This window comes from Ziziphus jujuba, chromosome 12 (assembly GCF_031755915.1).
Source record: "Ziziphus jujuba cultivar Dongzao chromosome 12, ASM3175591v1".
NCBI classification, from domain to species: Eukaryota; Viridiplantae; Streptophyta; class Magnoliopsida; order Rosales; family Rhamnaceae; genus Ziziphus; species Ziziphus jujuba.
In genome coordinates, this window is record NC_083390.1 from 15,248,521 (window position 1) to 15,264,025 (window position 15,505).

A 15,505-nucleotide genomic window follows, 5' to 3' on the forward strand; every position below is an offset into this window, starting at 1 on the left:
AACTTCAGTCTAACTCTAACTCTTACTATATGCTATACTTAGCCAATCAAGAGATAAAAAAAACCCCATTTGAAACTCCATGAACAACCTCTGCAGGGAAATGGAAGTGAAAAGGCGAGCCATAAAACGCGAAAAAGAAAAATGGAACCAATGCTACTAAAATAACCAAAATCAGAATGAGGTAGAAAAAGATATCGTGATCAAGCTTGTCAAATCTCACTTTGTGTTCAAAAGGTTTCCTAAGCGTAAACATAAAGTAACGAATCTATAGTACCAACACTATTTTTCAAGAAAGTAATAACACAATCACTACTTGTGCTTTCATAATTCCTTTTGTCTTTCTTCCTTTCTTATTCTTTTATTACATCATAATGTTCATCACATTTTCTCCATAAATATATAATAAACGTTGTTATATGACAACAATAGGTTGATCAAAGCATACTAACTAAAATGTAATTAAGTCTTTTTTTTTTTTTTTGGGATTTAGTTCCCTTCTTGATTAAATAAAAAGTAAAATATAAAAGGTAAAACCAAATATATTTTATAAATAGTTTATACATATATATAATAAAAAAGATCATGTCTACATTATCATAAAAAAAGTAGGAAATAAAAATAAAAATAAAAGCCAAAAATAACAAAAGCAAAAATAAAGAGTTTAACCCTGGATGTAAGGGTTATACCCTATGCATCGCATTTTCAGTGTCTTCTTTTAACAGCCAAAACCAGTTGGAAAAAAATTAACCCTTTACTAACAGCCAAAACCAATTGAAAAAAATTAAATACTGCAGTCTAACTCTCAGTGTTATTCTACGCTTTACATGGTCAATTGGAAGATCGAAAAACTCCATTTGAAACTCCAAGAACAACACCTGCATGGGGAATTGATGTAAAAAAACTTAAAATGAAAAAAAATCATTTTCTTTAATTATTTGATCTTGTGTCTCTTTTTCATTGTTATTCAAACTTATCAAATCTTACTCTGTGCTCAAAAGGTTTCCTAGGCATAAACATGAAGTAATGAACCGACAATATCAATGCTATTTTTCAAGAAAGTAATAACATAACCACTACCCACACTTTCATAATTCCTTTTGACTTTCTTTCTTTCTTTTTCTTTTATTAAATGATAATGTTCATCACATTTTCTCCATAAATATATAATAAACGTTGTTATATGTCAACAATAGGTTCATCAAAGCATACAAACTAAAATGTAATTAAGTCTTCTTTTTTTTTGGGATTTAGTTCCCTTCTTGATTAAATAAAAAGCAAAAAATAAAAGGTAAAACCAAATATATTTTATAAATAGTTTATACATATATATAATAAAAAAGATCATGTCTACATTATCATAAAAAAAGTAGGAAATAAAAATAAAAATAAAAGCCAAAAATAACAAAAGCAAAAATAAAGAGTTTAACCCTGGATGTAAGGGTTATACCCTATGCATCGCATTTTCAGTGTCTTCTTTTAACAGCCAAAACCAGTTGAAAAAAAATTAACCCTTTACTAACAGCCAAAACCAATTGAAAAAAATTAAATACTGCAGTCTAACTCTCAGTGTTATTCTACGCTTTACTTGGTCAATTGGAAGATCGAAAAACTCCATTTGAAACTCCAAGAACAACCCCTGCATGGGGAATTGATGTAAAAAACTTAAAACGAAAATAATCATTTTCTTTTATTTTTTGATCTTGTGTCTCTTTTTCATTGTTATTCAAACTTGTCAAATCTCACTATGTGTTCAAAAGGTTTCCTAGGCATAAACATGAAGTAATGAACATACAATATCAATGCTATTTTTCAAGAAAGTAATAACATAACCACTACCCACACTTTCATAATTCCTTTTGTCTTTCTTTCTTTCTTCTTTTTATAATAAATCATAATGATCACCACATTATCTATATAAATATATAATAAATGTTGTTACATGTCAGCAATAAGTTGGTCAAAGATACTAACTAAAATGCAATTAAATCTTTTTTTTTTTTTGGGATTTAGTTCCCTATTTGATTAAATAAAAAGCAAAAACAAAAAAATGAAAAACCAAATATATTTTATAAATAGTTTATACATATATATAATAAAAAAGACCATGTCTACATTACCATGAAAAAAGGAGAAAAAAATTAAAAAAAAATAAAAAATAAAAAGTTAACCCTGGATGTCAAGGTTATACCCATTGCACTGCATTTTTAGTGTCTTCAAATAGATTTCAAACAAAGCATCTAACAAATGCTTATCTAACAAATGCTGTCTTTAATAAATTTTCAACTTTTGTTACGCTCTAGAAATTCAGCATGCTAGAAAATAAATTCCAAATCCTTCCAATTTTTCATTTTCTTTGTACATAGATTTTCTTTATCATTTTAAATATCCTTTTGAAGGAGATCTACACCTTCCTCATCCCTTTCATAGACCTTATATGGTATTTTATCAATGATCTTCCAAAATCTCCTTCTTGAATTGACACATCCAGAAGGTTATTGTCAGGACCCATCGAAGATCTCTCACTGGAACCCTAGACAAGTTCTGATCACAGGAAAACCCTACCGGATCTTCCAATGGAAAATCCAGCAGAACCTCCCTTAAGGGTTGGACTTACCACAAATTTCCTGCACTGAAAACACACTTCTATATACATTCCCTTATTCCTCCCACATTACTAAATTTAATTCCACAAATTTACAGCACTCCAAAATAATAACAGGGAATCAGTGTATGATTCAATAAATATGTGTCCAATCAGTATACAGAACATTATACAAATGATTGTGAAATTAATACAATATCAGATAAAGAATCAATACAAGATGGAGAGGAAAAAGGGAGGAAATGCTTCTTGAACTTTCGGCAATGAACTGAGACGTCGGGCTCGCTCCGGACGATCAACGTCTCCCAACTTGGGCCTAGGGGAATGGAATTTAAAAATATGATATGTAATAATCTTAGTGAGTGATCCTATCTACTATACAATTATAATATTAATAATATAATAATAAAAGAAATTTAATTAATCAATACCAAACAATTAAATAAATAATCATAATAAATATTTAAAATAATGTTTTCTCTCAAAAACCCTTACAGTTCACTCAGTTGGAAAAATTCCCCTTTTAAAACGTTTTCACAAAACGCGCTATTTGTATGCCCCAAAAATCAAGGAATAATTAATTTAATAAAAAATTAAATAATCCAAATTTATAATGAAATAAATTGAAATAAAATAACTTATAACGATTATTAAATTATTAATCCATGTCATAACAATTAATACCGAAATATTAACAAAACTCATATTAAAACAATTCATAGAATAATTAAGTACTTAAAATAAATCAATTTATTGAACAATTAAGCAAAGGAAAAATTAAATCAATTTAAAACTTACATTTGAAATAAATAATAAAACAACATTAAATATATTCTTAATTTAGATACAATTTCAAAATATTTATTTTGAAATCCATGTTCCGAAAATCACTTGATGCACCCACTATAAACCAGTGGCTCCAACGGTACCCAGCGTCCCAAGGTATCGCCAGACAGGAGGTTAAAGAGAGAAACCGACATACGGTCATGTGGCGTCTCGGCCATGGAGAGGCGTCCTACCCTCATCTGATGGCAACCACAGGACAACCCCATAAATCATCTGCGCGCTACTCAAACCTATCTGCGCACTCATTACATCCACCTGCGCGCTAATTATATCCATATACAAAGAACACTACTACGTGTATGGTGCATCTAAAAACCATAAAATCAATATATTCATTTTCAAATCTCAAAATCTTATAAATACTACCAGGTTTATTCCATCCAATTAAACCTGTAAATTTTCCACAATTCCTTTATAAATCATCGTCAAAATTCATCGCACAATTTCCATCAATTTCAAACCCATCAACTTTCAAATGCATCAATTTTCCAATCCACAATATTCAAATGCGTAAGCATAATTTTTAAAATAGTATCCTTAAATCCTTAAAATTCAAGATAGGCATAATTTGATTAAAATCCTATAAAATTTCCAAAATTCATAAATCCATATAAATGCATTTTTATTGCTTGAAATAAACTCATAATAATTTCAACAATAAATTGATAATGTTAAAAATCATAATTTCTTTAAATATCAAATTTTCATAAAATGAATTTCCATAATTTATCAAAATCAAAATATGATTTAATGCACATATACATTTCAATTTATTCAAATTGTGCCATCAAAATTTCAAATATAATTTTGCTAAATATTTAACACATAATTATTAAATCCAAATATTTAATTATCACAAAATAAATATAATTTAACACCCGAAATTAATTTGAAGGTGGGTTACTCACCTGGAGCACGCAATTAACCCAAGATCCTCTATGGGATTAATTCCACGACACACACGTGCTCCTAGAACAATAATATTACACAACTCAAATAAATTAATATTTTATTCGTATAAATAATACCCGATACCCGGGTGGTTTAACACAAACGTTAACCAAAATTTACGAGTAATATACCGAATCGAAGCTTGTGGAACGAGGATTACGAATCTGGTCTTACTTCCCGGAGATCGGACCCGAGGCGGCCGGAATCTCGCCGGAAAGCTCACTGAATTTAGGCCTTCGATTCTCACAATCCGTTAAGAATTGAGCAAAGTGGACACCGGATTTGGGTTCAAAGGGTCGGAATTAGTGGGAAAGGATGGGCGGTACAACTAAAAACTCATCGGAAAGTCGATTTTCCGACAAGCTACCGTGGTCACCGGAATCCGCCACCACCGGCAGCGCGTCTGGTGGCCACTAGCAGTGATTTTTGGTGGGAAGGTAGATCGGGGAATGGGTGACTCAACGGGACTAGCGGTGAGGCAAACGGAGGTCGTAATGGAGAGAAATTTGGGTTTGAAGTAATCGGCACCGCCGCCGGAAAAAGTCTCGATCCAGGTGCATCGGCGGTCGGTTGGCCATGATTTTTGGTTGGACGGTCGGTTTTCAGATGGGCTTCAAGCTAGGGTGGCGCATGTACTATTCTGGTGGCCGAAAATGGGTGAACGGTGGTTGGCCGATTGTGTTTGTCTCTCTAGCTCTCTCTCTCCTCTCCTTTTCTTTCCTCCCTGGCTCACGTGTTTTGCCAAAATAAAAGCCACCCGTGGGTGACACTGTTCACTCATGGGATTGGCTGAAATACAACATGTGGCACACACTGTTCACTCAAGTCAAAATATATTAAAATATTACGGTATTTGAAAAACTCTACAAGTCCATAACTTTCAAACCACATGTCCAAATCAGACGTACCGCTAGTCTATGAACTCGTATCGACGAGTACTTCATAACCATGCATGAGTCAAAACTCAACTTTGCATGAACAAAAAGTCAACTCCGGCACCCCTTGGACAATTTGGACCTCAACTTGTTTTGCTCATAACTTTCAAACCATAGCTCCATTTTCGAAGTGCTACTAGTCTATGGACTCGTAACAACGTGTACTTTTTAATGGTATCTCGATCAAATGTGAAATTCCATCAGGAGTAAAAAGTTAATATTTGACCCCTTCTCGATCAATGATGGTCAAACTTGGTCAACCTTGGTCAAATTTGAGAAATTTCCGGTGTACTTTGGGACGGGGTGTTACAGTTTTTGGGGACCAATGGATTATACTAGCTTGCATTCTTGGAGAACTTTTTAACTTTTGTCAACCATGAAGTAGTCACCTAATTGAACTCCTATCGAAAATTTCTGTAGTTGTATGACTAGAAGCGCAAGATAAGAACACAAATAAATTAAAATATTTCTTTGTAAAAACAAAAAAGCACAAATAAAAATAATAACATAAATATTAAAAGTGTACATTCGTTGGTGGTGTTACCATGCAAATCCATGAAAAATGCTTGGCAACAACAATGCTACTAGAGGTACTGGGGAAATAGTTTATGTTTATGAAGGAAATGTGTGAAGATAAACAAGCTATGAGTTTAGGAAGGGAGATATCACTCTTACCAGTTTGCATGCAAGAATGCAAACGAGAAAGAACTAAAGAAAACAATTTTTTTATACGTGATTTTCAAGGATGAGATGGTTTGATTTTGTTTGGGCAGATTTAATTAAACAGCCAGGCCCACCCTCTATTAGTAGGCAAAACCAATTGAAAAATATTAAAAATTGCAATCTAATTCTTAATTTTATACTATGCTTACTTAGCCGATCAGAAGATCAAGAAATCCCATTTGAATCTCCAGGAGGAACTCCTACAAAGGGAATTGAAGTGAAAAAAGCTTAAAACTGAAAGATCGTTTTCTTTGATTTTTCGATCTGCTGTCAATTTTCTATGTTATTCAAACTTGTCAAATCTCACTTTGCGTTCAAAAGGTTTCCTATGCATAAACATAAAATAATGAATCTACAATATCATCGCTATTTTTCAAGAAAATAATAACACAACAACTACCTGCTCTTTCATAATTCCTTTTTTCTTTCTTTCTTTCTTCTTTTTTTTTGGTTAAATCATAATGATCGTCACATTTTCTTCTAAAATATATAATAAACGTTGTTACACGTCAACAAAAAGTTGGTCAAAGTATGCAAATTGGTCAAAGTATACTAAATAAAATGCAATTAAGTCCTTTTTTTTTTTTGGATATTTAGTTCCTTTCTTGATGGAATAAAAAGAAAAAAAAAAGGAGAAACCAAACATAAATATATATATAATAAATCAAAATATGTCTACATTACCATAAAAAAAGAAGAAAACAAAAATAAAAATAAAAACCAAAAATAACAAAAGCAAAAATTAAAAACTTAACCCTAGATGTCAAGGTTATACCTATTGCACCCCATTTTCAATGTCTTCAAATAGGTTTCAAATAAAGCATCTAACAAATGCTTTCTTCAATAAATTTGCACCCTTCATTATGCTGTAGAAAGTTAGTATACTGAAAAATAAATTCTAAGTCGTTCCGATTTTTCCTATTCTTTGTCTATAGATTTTCGTTATCATTTTAAATATCTCTTTGAAAAATATTTGTGCCTTCCCCTTTATTGAACTTATATGGTATTTTATCAATGATCTTCTAAAGCCTCCTTTTCAAACTGAGACAAGAAGAAGGTCTTTGGGGACCAATGGATTATACAAGCTTCCATTCCTGAAGAAGTCTCTAGCTTTTGTCAACCATGAAAAAGCCACCTTATTGAACTTGTTCCGAAAATTTTGATATTTGTATGACTAAAAAATCAAGATAAGAATACAAAATAAATTAAAATCTTTCTTTATAAAAACAAAAAGCACAAATAAAAATGATAACATAAATATAAAAAGTGTACCTTCATTGGCGGTGTTGTCATGCAAGTCCATGAAAAAAGTATTTAGTTTAAGAACGAAAGAGTTTGCTTGAGTCGTAGTTCTACTTTAATTGTTTGCCTTAGAGCAACATTAGTCTTTGCCAATGGAAGGCCATTTTAGCTGTATAGAAATTTTGGTCCACTTAAATGATATCTATTTTAACCTCAAATGTTGATGTCAATCAAGGATTACATCAAGAGTCATAGTATTTTTTTTCAATAGAATAAGATTGATTATACATAACTTATGAGACATCTACAGCTATTACCCATACTGGAAAAGATTAGAATAGACCTTTCGATAGATTTTCTTAAGGAGTTGACATCATCCATGGGATATATGGTGATCATAGTGTTTGTCGATTGTTTCTCCATATATGGACAATGTATACCTATCAGGCATCCATTTACTGCTTTCATTGTTGCTAATGCTTTTGTATACAGTATTGTACAACTAATGGATGCCTCCCTCCATTGTTAGCGATTAAGTATTCATTAGTACCTTTTGGAAAGCACTATTCTAATTACAAATGACTTCTATCAAAAAGAGTTCAATTAACATCCTAAAAAAAAATAACAAAACCAAAGTCCTTAATCATACATTGGATCAATATTTTCAATGTTTTTACAATGCTCAGCCTTCTAAATGGCTTGATTAGTTGTTGTGGGCTGAATACAGCTATAATAATTGTATCCATTAATCCATTAAGTCATTACAATCTCATCCTTTAAGGTCATATATGGATAGCCTTTGTCACCCTTAGTGCCATATGTTATTAGAACCATCAAAATACAAGTTGTAGATCAATTGATTTATGATTGCAGTCTCATCTTGTGGTAATTGCAACATAATCTAAAGAAAGCATGTAGTTGAACAAATCCTGACTTAATCATAATTGAAAAGAGGACAAGTCTAATGTGGAAGACTATGTTTATTTCAAGCTCTAGGCTTATTATCAATAAACAATCATTTTCCAAAGATCACTCAAGCTTCCCTTATGCTATTATGGCTTTTATAGAATTTTAGAGCAAATTGTGCCCCCTAGCTTACCATTTGTAGCTTCTGGTGGCTTAATTATTCATAATGTTTTCAATGTTGGTTTATCAAAAAACATGAAAGGCCATTTCCTAATAGCACTCCAACCTTGCCACCTGTTATGAATACCTCAACCATTTTGCTATAACTTGAAAGTGTTCACACTATTTGAGTTATTAAAATGAGAGATTACGGACCTAAAACAAAGAATTTTGTTAAATGGGTCAGCATTTCAACTGAAGATGCCATATGGGAGAACAAAGGGCGATTCTCCATAACCCATCCTACCTTCATTATTGAAGACAAGGATGATTTAAAAGGAAACGAGTGATATAACCTTGTTAGCATACATGCGTGTTTCGGCAGGTAAAGCCATGCATGCAATTCACTGCTAAAGGAGAGTGGGTCACTATATCCTTCAATTATTAGTAAATATTTATTATAAAGGGATATTGGCAGTCAAGCACCTCGAACTTTATCGAGGTTGACACATTGCACCCTAAACTTTTTTTTTCTGCATTTTGCACCCCAAACTTCTTTTTTACTTGCACCGTTGGTTCTTCTGTTAAAAATACATCATGGAATGATTAGGTGCCTCACACGTGCTCATCAAACGAGGGTAGATAAGGTAATTTTACTGTTCTCAATTTAGAAATTAGGGTTTCATTTTAGAAATTTTTTCACCAAAACCCCTTCTCCTTTTTCTTCTTCTTCTTCTTCTTCTTTCCATGTCCATGTTTGTTCTCTTTCATTTTTTTACCTTTTTCACTTCTCATGTGCTCTTTCAAATCCAAAACCCCCTCTTTTTTTTTTTCTTATTCTTCTTCTTCCAAACCGCCACTCTCAATGACATTAACAATTTCAAAGTTGCAAATGAATGAAGTTCTCTCTCTCCTCTTTCTCTATATATGTCCTCTTTTTCTTTCTTTCTTTTTTTTTGGTGTACTCTCTCTTGCTCTGTAACTCTCTTTGTTTCTCTCTATCTCTTCTCTTTCTTTGTCCTTTTTTTTCTTTTTTTTACGTACTCTCTCTTTCTCTGTAAATCTCTCTGTCTGTCTATCTATCTTTCCTCTTTCTTTGTCTCTATTCTTTTTTATTTTTTTTTGTACTCTTTCTTTCTCTATAACTCTCTCTATCTGTCTCCTCTCTCTAGTTGATATTTTAGGAAAGCAAAACTCCATTTTAACAATTCATCGAAACTTCCCCCCCCCCCCCCCTTTTTTTTCTCCTAATTTTTTGTTTTCCATATTTTCTGAATTTCAAACAGAGCCAAAAAATTATAAAATTACTTTATCTACCCTCATTTGAAAAGCACGTATGAGGTACCTGATCATTCCGTTATGCATTTTTAATAAAAGAACCAATGGTACAAGAAAAAAGGAAGTTTAGGATGTAAAATGCCAGAAAAAAGAGTTTAGGCTGCAATATCTCAACCTCGATAAAGTTTGGGGTGCTTGGTTGCCAATATCCTTATTATAAATTAATTTTTAACTCACTTATTTAGCTCTAAGTTATTGATTAATTGTTTGAAAAGTCAAGTTTTGGAATATTTTTTATGCTTTTTGTTGAAGTTTTTGTAGGTGGGCTTGAGTTTGAAGTTGTTTTTATTTTCTTATGTGAAATATCAACTTTAGGGGAAATTTTGCCATCTTGAAGTATCTCCATGCCAAAGCTCCACGCATTGCCCATTTGATTACACACAATTTAGTTTAAGCTTGCAGTAATAATGGCTCACTACAAACCAAATTGGAATGTCCCATGCATGATCCACACTGCGTAACATATTTTAATTCTCTGCCCTCTAAAAACATCTTAAGGATATAGAGATTCAACTCTAGCCTCACACAGGCAAATCATTTACATGCTCTTCATCCCTTTCATTACAATATGGAAGAAAACTTGCTACATGGGACATCAAAAGTTCTTACCTTTAAATCATAAATGGCAGAATTGTAACTGGTTTGGAGGAAAAGATCATAGATCACCTCCAAAGATGCTATTAGGATATGATGTGCTTGAACAGCTGAAGGATTTTACTCAACCAATATTTGGTAAGGCATATCGTAGAGAGCAAGAAAGAAAAGAGGCAGATAAATCACATAATTAGACCAAGAAAAGAAATTTTTTTTTTCTTGAATTGCCATATTGGTGATGCCTTAAGATTTGACATAATTTGGATGTCATGCACATAAAAAAGAATGTGTGTGATATTTTATTGGGAGCCATGATAAACATTAAAGGATGACAAAGGATACTTATAATTCTTGATTAGATTTAGAGCTTATGCATATTAGGCAGAGCTACACGTGACATGCAGGGAGGGTGTAATTTTTTTTTTTTTGGCCCACTACATATTACATGCTCAATCATTCCGAGAAAACTGGTTTATGTCCATTTTTAAATAGTTTGAAGCTTCCTGATGGATGCACATATAATATTTCTAGGTTCGTGAACTTGAAAGACAACAAAATTTCAGGTTTGAAGAGTCATGATTATCATATCCTTATGTAACATTGGCTTCCTATAGCTTTATTGCATACTTATGTAAAGATATTGATAGAGTAATAATTTAATTGTGTATGTTTTTTAGGGACTTAACATCCAAGACGTTGAGGACGGATGTGTTAGAGCAACTTGATCAGAACATTGCTCTAACATTGTGTAGTCTTGAGAAAAAGTTTCTGCTTTCGTTTTTTGATGTTATTGTGCACCTACCAATCCATCTTACTTAAGAAGCCATGCTTATAGGGCGTTGTCAATTTCGTTGGATGTATCCATTCAAAAGGTGTGGCCACTGCTTCGATTTTCTCAGTATATTTTCTTTTGTTCACAACATTACCTTCATTGTTCAAATGCTACTGTGTTGAACGTATTTGCATAAGCTTAAAGGGAAGCTCAACTCGAAGGCTTAATAGTCAAGGGGTACATTGACAGTGAATATTTGAAATTTTGCTCATTGTATCTAAATGATATCGAGACTATTTTAATAGACTAAATATAAATTACGATGGTGATGGTCAACTATCAAGCTGGATCTCTACCTTTTCACTTAAGGGCCATGGGGTAAGAGCACTCACAGTTGATAAGCTTGATATGATGGAGTAGGCAAAGATTAGATGGTACAATTGTGCTGAAGTCCTACAATACATCAAGTAAAACTAGCCACTTATGGGTATTCTACTTTATTTTAGTTAACTGACTTTATTTAGTTTAACGTGTTGGTTTTATGCACAGTGAGCATAAAGAATAACTTTTAAGAGAAAATATCAGAGACATTAATGCAAAGCAACTCCTAGAGTTTCCTAAGTGGTTCCTACAATGTGTAAGTCACATTCTACATAAATTTTTACTATTTCTACATAATCAGTCGATGCTGCCCATTACTTACTGAAACTACATATTCATATGTGCAAATTGCACTTGGCAAACAATGGCTCGAGTGCTGACTTTTTTAGCACTTAAAAGCCTAGCCCAAAGACCCAACCAATGTATTGCACATTGTATTGGTTGCATTATCAATAGAAACAGATTTAACATTTCAAAATGTGATATGCATAAAACAACCCAAGATATTGGCATTGTAATTAAAGAAGACCATAATGGAGTACATATCAATTTATTTGGTCTCTTGACTGACATAATTGAGTTAAATTATGGAGGTCATAATGTAATGTTGCTGTTTAATTGTTAATGGTGGGACATAAGTAGTAGAAGCCAAATTGAAATTGATGAATTCAAGTTCATAAGTATCAACGTTACAAGAACACGGTACAACGAAGATTCATATGTCCTTGCTAGTCAAGTGGAATAAGTGATATACCTAGTTGATTTGAAACTGGGCAAAAATTAGCGCATGGTAGAAAGGATGCAACAACGTAAATTGTTCAATGTACAAGTTACATAATCTTTTAGTGATCTGCTTGATGAGGTATTTCAGCAAGAAGAGTGCAACGATGATGATATTGATGCCAATGTCGAACCATTGAATCTGGATAACATGGAGGAGATATTAATTCATACAAATGCTTACAATTTGAATGATGTGGAGGATAGCACAAACATTTTCAATATGAACGTGAATTTAAAGATGCTTAAGAAGCTTGGGGGGATGGTAATGAGGAAGAAAAGTAGTGCTCAAACAAGCTTGGTGGTAAATGATGGATCAAAATGGGTTATGCTCATGTTTGACATATGTGTTGGGTCTTTCATAGTATTGATGTAAATATGATGTTTCAACATATATGCACACAATTCTTAATTTTGTTATTTCTAGTCATTGACTTGCATAAAATGTGTAGTGCCCTTTTTTACATGGATTTTTTTATTTTTGTGCTTAAAGGATTTGCTGAATATATATGTACAGCAAGTTATGCAAAATATAGATATATGTATTATGCCATTCATTTTTTCATTGTTGTTGCCTAACTAATGCACACTTCTTGATTTTTTCTTTTGTGGTTTAGTTGGAAATAGATACATATCATGTTGAGTGGCAAAGGCATTGTACGATGAGGAGAGCATTCAATCAGCTCATCTCTACGGAAGCCACCACTAAACAGCAGAGGTATATCAGATATGGCAATCATGAGATTTGAACTCATATACTGTTAGTTATTAATTTAGGCGTATTAAATGTGTTGGATTGATGTTCTAATATCTAAACTGTACTAACATGTTGTGTATTTACGCAGTGGCTAGCACTTGGAGAATAATTGCAAAGAAGGACTCAATGTCAAAAGGTAACAAATTAGGCCATTTTTCTTTGTTCAATTGTGTATCTATATATGTAACTGCCCCTTATATATGCTAAAATTAGGTTGTTAGAACGCATGATTGTTGCCTTGAGTTGTTACTGTGAGCATGCTGATAGTTGATTCCTTTTCCCAATCCTACTTGGCTGGTTGGACACCCACGTTTAAGTTGGTATCATATAATTTTATCAAACATATATAGTGTGCTGGCTGCACTATATTGATATCAAAATTAATACACAAACATTGTTCATTCACCATTCAATACCATGAATTATGCAGTTTGCGGATGATAAGTTGGATATGTTAAAAACTATATACAAGAAAATGCAAAGGCATTCAACAACTTGTGGTGCCAACTAGGTGCAATCCACGGAAGGGATAGACTATCCAGTCAATTGAACCATTAAATGCACACCTACTAGATCATACAAACCAGCAGACGATTAATCAATCAAGTTAGACTTGCCAGACTACAACCTCACTGTAAACACATGTGATACGAAACTAGGACGACCTGCTCCTAAACCCGTATTATATTAGCCCGGATCTTAATTAAGTTCAAGTTCTAATGGAATGGACCTCAACCCCTAACCAACCTGTGGTTAGAAACCTTGGTATAATGTAGATGCCACAATAGGGGATGGAAAACCTATTGATAAGTCAAAATAAAACATCCAATTCTCTAATGGTGTTTTAGGTGTTCTCAAAGAACAAAGAGATAATTAATCTCACAAGTATTTTCTTAATCAAATCAAAGTTGTTTTCTTATTGATAATTAAGCCTTTAAATAGGCTTCAAAGCCATGAAATAAAACCCTAGAACATAAAGAAAACCAGCCACCACACATAAAGAAACCTAGTTGGCTGAAACTATACTTCCTTTCCTAATCTAAGTTTGATTAATTAATTCTTTTATATTAAATTAGGAATTAATTAATTTACAATGGAAAGAATAAAATAAAAACCTTCCTAAAGTTATTTTTCCAGAAAATAAATAAATAAAAGCCAAAAAGTAATGGTAGTTTCCTAAAACAAAAAGTAAAAACAAATTAGGAAACTAAAAATGCTAGCCTTTTGATCAAGTTGACTTTGATCAATCTTTGACCTCTTTGAGCTTCAAATCAGCTTCTAGATGCTTTTTAGGATGCCAAATAAGCTGAATATGAAGTCCCACACGTTGCCCATGCTTGGAAAAATAAGAAAAGGCCAATACAGTAAAATACAGTAAAGCCAGCAAGTAATACAGCAAATTCGGCCAAACTGTTGACACTGTCCGTACAAGCCCTTTTTGATTGCATTTGAGGCTGCTTTAACTTGATTCCATGACCTCTTAGGCATATGTATTGAACCCATAAAGCATTGGAACCATTTCATGCTTCCCGGACTCCAAAAATGTACCAAAATCGCCACCCGGGCCCGTTTTGGCTTCTATTGCTTGTATGAGTAAAACAGGCCTTGGTTCTTTAGATATGGCCAACCCCTCTTGAATATGACTTATTCCTTGTATAAAGACAGCAAGATTGTCCTTGAACTTCTTGGCTAGGGCTCTAGTGATCGGTCCCACCTTCATCCGTAACGGATCGGCACCCCAGCGGGTTGTCGGTTGTACGGGTTCAGGCGGATTCGCATCAACATGTCCTTACCAATGTTAGAGTAGCAAGTACACAAAATGCTTCCTGTATTATACAGCCATGTAGCTGAACAGTTGGAGAAGCGGCTCAAAGAAGAATCCCTAAAAAAAGAGTCCACGTACTATCTAAGAACATAAATAAAGCCATGGAGTCACTGCTTTGGCAAATAGAACATGACGTGATAGGAATGTGGAGAAGCGGCTCAAAGAAGAATCCCCAAAAAAAGAGTCCACGTACTATCCAAGAACATAAATAAAGCCATGGAGTCACTACTTTGGCAAATAGAATATGATGTGATAGGAATGACAGTGGTGGTGGACAAGGTAAATAAATGCAATGTGTTGCTGCTACTTTAGTGCAATTCATGTTTTTGGTGTATTCATACACCAAAAAACATATTTAGTTTATAGTGTTATGCATGTGTGAAAGTTGAACTTTCATACATACATATGTGGTTTGAACTTTCATACATGCATACATGGATTATCATTGGAAACATTCTACCTTGAAGTTTTTTCCACCATAATTCACACACGTTCTATATCTTTTATTACCAAACATGGTTAAGGTATACAAAAGTGCTTTGACTACGCAACATTTATTTTGTATAGTGCAACCAGGTAGCATATTAGTAGGAGAAGAGAGTAGAAGGAGAAGCCCTAGGATGAAAATAAGCAACGGAGAAGCGCAATAGACAAAGATACGGTGGCAGTGGCAAGCAAGGAGACCATGCAGGTG